Genomic DNA, 5,094 nt, shown 5'->3' with positions numbered 1-5,094 from the left:
AATGTGTCATTGGGGTACCAGAAATGTGGAATTACACTGTTGTGTTTAGATAAGTAGTGAAATCTAATAAGGATGAACTATTTCCACTCAAGAAATCTCAAACATAAACAAGTATTTTTGCCTAAAAGGAAAGGAATTGAGACTCAAAGGAACAGCCTCTGGAAAGGCAGAAATGCTGATAGGAATAGCAGTCTTTCCCAGTGATTGATGATAGAGATAATGGTTCATACATCCATACACTTAAATGGCTTTCTTTCCCCATGACTGCTGTCTAATTAATGTGAGCCATCATTCATGTAAAAGAAAAATTTTGCTTCTGGAGAAAAAAAAAATGCTGCAAACTGCTAGCAGTGACAGTGCTAGAAACATGCCAATTAGAGTGATTTCTGCCAAGCAGCAAAAGGGCACAAAACACTGGTTTCCAAGCAACTGACATTATAAAGTATTAAATACACTGGAAACTAAAATTGGCAGATAAACACTTCACCTTCTCAGCACTGCCTCGCTCTCCCTTTTGCTTTCCTGCCTGCTCCTATAGACTCCACTGTACCTTCCAGTAAATATATGCACTAAGGGATGCCAGCTTATCACACTCCTAAACATTAAACATCTTCTGTCTGCATATATTAGAGTAGCACTGGGACAGATTCACAGGTAAGGACAGACAAGGTCGTAACTAGAACTCCAAAAATAACACATTAAAGTCTGTCAGTACAGGCTGCCATTTCAATCCCATTGAAATGGTTTTGTACTAAAGGGAGATCCACAGCCACTATCAGGAAAGGAAATAGGAGAAACTGCTCTTCAGGTTGCAGTCAGTCTGTTGTTCCAGGCAGAAAGGAAGGATTAGGAGAGGCTGGGCTTTCTGCATGCAGAGTGACTTTTAGAGATCTGCCTTCAGGAAACTTAAACCATTTTAAACAGCAATCCAGTTCCTAATTTAAACCAGAAAAAGCAGCTGGTTGAACACTGTTGAACTTCCAGCAGTTTGACATTTCACTTTATCTAACCAGCACAGCCCAGGGAAACAGGAGCACAGGAGGCATTTCCCTGACTCTGGCTAATTCCATTCAGAGGTTCTGTGTGCCCTTTGCAGGGCTTGGCTGGCTCATGGAATAGCACAGACACTTCCCCTTTGGGCTTGCAGCTTAAAAGGGTCAATTCTTAGACACTGAGGATGACCACAATTTGTCGTTTTTACATGGCACCTGTGCTTAGATGACTGTCCTTGCAAAGTTTCCAGTTACACACACAAAAAAGGTGTTTTCAGCCAGTCTCATTTGAAGCAATATGCTTCATTTTAAATACTAGTTTTTGTGAACAGGAGTATGTCCAATACACTTGCACAGTCTTAGTGGGCTGAGTTGGTCTCAGAAGTGGTTTATGGCAACCTGCTTTTATTTATGGATTAACCACTACAAGTTTCCAATAGTTTTGTAGTCTCTCTTGTTGTGTAGCAGTTCTTAATGCTTCTGCAATTTGTTAATTAGAAAAATTTTTATTTTCTTGGTTCTCATACAGTACATCCTCATGCAAGCAGGGATTACTTAACATTATTTCTGGATCCATTTACAGGTGTCACTGGAACAAAGCAATAAGACAGGATCTCCCTCAGAGCTCAATGGCATTTTGAAGGGGCTGTGCTGTTTGAGTTGACTCAATTCTAGTAAAAATAGAAATGAAAACATAATTCTTAGCTCAAAGCCACAGATATTTGAATGCTCAAGGACAAAGGTGGTGTCTTTCCTGCCACACTGTATTCAACCCACTGAATCCAACACTGGGAAGTACTTAGCAAATTCCTTCCCATATTTCCATGCTGTGTGGGGGTAGAAGGATACCCAAGAGGGAACAGGGGTCTCCTGGAGTGACTGTGCCCATCATCAGGGAATGCTTCATACCTGGGAATAGTGACTGATAGTTTTGAAAGATGAGTAGCTTGCATCCTGTCTCATCATCCTCTTGTATATCATCATGAGGACTCAAGAAACTGGAAGAGAATATTACTGACAGGAGGTATGAGGTCATAATTATAAGGTTTATCTTTAGTTTAATTATGTTTTTAATGTGTAAGGCAGAATATTAAAGCTGCGCGAATGCAGCTAAGTCTGTTCCGGTAATGACTCCTCAAACATTTCTGAGATAATTTAAAAATAATTCCTACTACTCTGCTATGTCACTGTGATCATTTAAAAAACTTCCTCACACTTCGTTCCATTATACTCTTTCATACAAACAAGCTGCAAGATCACAGACTCTACTTCCTGTGAATATGTATCAATTAACATCCAATTAAGACAACTGCTGGGTGTCCTTTTCAATCAGGAGGAAAAGCAGCAAAAACCAAATCCACGAAGGTCATTTGTATTCACTGACTCTCTGTAGTAAGTATTAGCATGCTGCTCTGCTAGCCTGACTGCTTTAATTGAGATTAAAAGTTGCTGCCCTGGAGAAGAAAACTCCAGTTTTCTTCTTTATTTCTTGCACTTTCCATTCTCCTTTTTAATGTCTGAAATTATTACAAGAAGCATTGCTGACATGGCCTTTGATCCAAACCAGCAGCATAGTCATTCTTATTTGAAATTACCTTCTTCTGCAACTTCCTATTTCAATATTTGGTTAAAATGTCTGTGGGGTTTGATTTCTTTGCCATTCTTACTCTTTCTTTTTTTTTCTAGATTTAGCCAAAGTAACAAACCCTTAAGATGAATGGCTAACATGACTTCACTGTGAAATGTTTCCACCCAGGCATGTGGACTTAGTTTTAAATGCAGCTGCAAGTTAAATTTGTGGGACTAGAAGAAGATGGCCAAGGGATGTTTAACAGGTAGGGGGTTTCTTACTTACCAGCCTTGCAAACTCTGCTTGGGATGTTAAAATTAAATTGGGCTCTTTCCATCTTCTGCATCAGGAATAAAAGGGATTCTGCAACCCAAATTTTATAGCCAAGAACAGCTTCACAAAACCCATGGTCTTCTGTGGGTTGGAGGACAGGTCTGGTCAGGACTGAACAGACAATTCTGCTGATAATGTACATAAAGGACCACAGTCCTTTAAATATGTCCTAAAAGATGACATCAAAACACATTAAGATCAAATCTATTCACATCATTAAAAAATATACGTTTAACATAATTTTGCAGATTGCATTACCATTAAAAATTCAGTGGAAGGTGGGCCTGCATTTATTATAATGTGGCCTAGGAAACAAATGTCCTCAGTAAAACCAGGCTAAACAGTCCAGCTGTTAGAGAGAACAACAGCACTCCTCCAGAGTAATGGGCTGCAGCTCACAAAAAGTCTTTCCCTGGAGATTCTAATTTAGCAGGTCAACTTTGAAATTAGAAATAAAATCAGAGAAGCTGAGGCAGCACTGAAGTATAGAGGAATTAGTAAGGTGAGTTGGGTATTTACTTCCCTGAGACACCCAAAGTTCCAATTGCAGCTGTAAAAGTGACAATTAATCTCACATCCCCAATTTGACTTCCTTAATTTAGCCATAAGATTAATAATATTTATCCACCTAATACCTATCAGTGCTGCAGAGGTGAACAGGACAATGCCTGCACATAGTTGAATACTAGGCATTATAAGATTTATCAGATTAGCACTCATAAAGTTTAAGATTTTAAAAAGAGAAATAATTCAATTAAAATAGTGATAACAAGTATTACCTATGTGTAAAAACCCTGTAACTTGCATTCAAATGAGGGGTCCATCTTGCTGCATGTAAATGCCTACAAATCAATGTGTTACTATTTAAGCTGAGCAGGTCTTTTAATACCAATTAAATGAGGGGAATTTGCATCCTCCAGAACACTTGCAGCTATTTCTCTTCCTACTAATTTGAAAATAAAGAATGCAAAGCAACCAAAAGCAAGCTCCAAGCACCTGCAACTCGTAGATCAAGAAGTAAAGTGATCTTTGGCAGGTTATCATCAAAAGAACTTTAACTTGTCCTCAAGGAGACAATCCCTCTGAAACTTAGCAGAGAATAATGACTGAAGGCAAACATAACTAACAGTGCATTTATGGCAAAACCAAGTCATGCTTTACTAAAATGGCTTATCCAGCCTTCAAAATACATAGGATTTATTATTTTGTTTACAGTTTATTACTATTTTCAGTTATGTTTATCAAGGGAAAATCCACTAAAACTGATTCAGTTGACTAAGTGAATAATAAAAATAATTGGGGGCAGAGAAGGGAAAGGGAAGTATGTGAAATCTAATGTTACCACAAGTAAACATTATGAAAATTAGAAATTGTTCTCACATAAAAATTTTAGAACAATTAAACCACCTAAATTTCACTTTATTGTGAAATGTAAAGCTCTGGTTTCTCTACAGTAGTACATGCAAAGAAACTGGTTTAACTTTCCTGACTTTTATTCAGTTAATCTCAAACAATGCAAGAGCTTAATTTTTCTCCAACTTATGCTGCTACAATATCCCACGTTGTCTCGACTGCCACATTTGCTTAGATTTAACCTAATTATTAAGCCTTTATATAGATGTCTGTCTTATTGCTGCTTGCTTTAATTCAAATTTTTCACCCTAGTGAATGCTCTTCAAAGACTTAAAGTCTCAGAAGCTTGTAAACACTCATGTAATTTGTACCCTGCTGGGGCTGGCAGGGGTAATTTGTCAGTTTTATTTGCAGCAGGCTGTAAGTAAACCCTGCCAGATGTAAATCATCTTTTTGTACTCTTTGCTGTTCAATTGCAATTGAATCTCTTTCCCTAGATTAACACTCCCATCCATTGATGGGAGTCAGAAGTTTCTAGAAAAATTTCAAAAACCCTGGAGTCACCTACTCTAAGGCTTATTATGCAGTTTAGCAAGTGTTTAAGGTAATTCTGAGAAAACACGGTGAGTGGTCTCTGTAGGGAAGTTTGGAGTGCAAGCAGAACTTATGAGTGCCACAGAAAAGCAGAATGAAACCTCAGCTTAAGCCCCACCTGTAGTGACGATGGTGACACCTGGGTGACAACACATTTTTATATATTAAGAGTACCAGTGCCTAAATGGGAGTTTACTCTGCCAAAGCCTCTCTCAACAGATCCCCCTGCTTGTGGGTGTTTTGTTTTGTTTC

At 38.3% G+C, this 5,094-nt stretch overlaps 1 long non-coding RNA gene across 1 annotated transcript; it reads right to left on the bottom strand.

Moving 5' to 3' along the window:
- Nucleotides 1-1,536: 1,536 nt before the first annotated feature.
- LOC132081653 (uncharacterized) lies at nt 1,537-3,029 on the bottom strand. Its single transcript, XR_009419705.1, has 3 exons — nt 2,848-3,029; nt 1,902-1,990; nt 1,537-1,663 (listed from the first exon to the last, which is right to left on the bottom strand). It is a non-coding gene; the product is annotated as an uncharacterized LOC132081653 (long non-coding RNA).
- Between the last annotated feature and the right edge of the window lie 2,065 nt (nt 3,030-5,094).

The sequence above is a fragment of the Ammospiza nelsoni genome, chromosome 18, assembly GCF_027579445.1.
Source record: "Ammospiza nelsoni isolate bAmmNel1 chromosome 18, bAmmNel1.pri, whole genome shotgun sequence".
Classification (NCBI taxonomy): domain Eukaryota; kingdom Metazoa; phylum Chordata; class Aves; order Passeriformes; family Passerellidae; genus Ammospiza; species Ammospiza nelsoni.
Note: the sequence above shows the minus strand (reverse complement) of the source record. Positions and strands in the feature narration are given on the sequence as shown.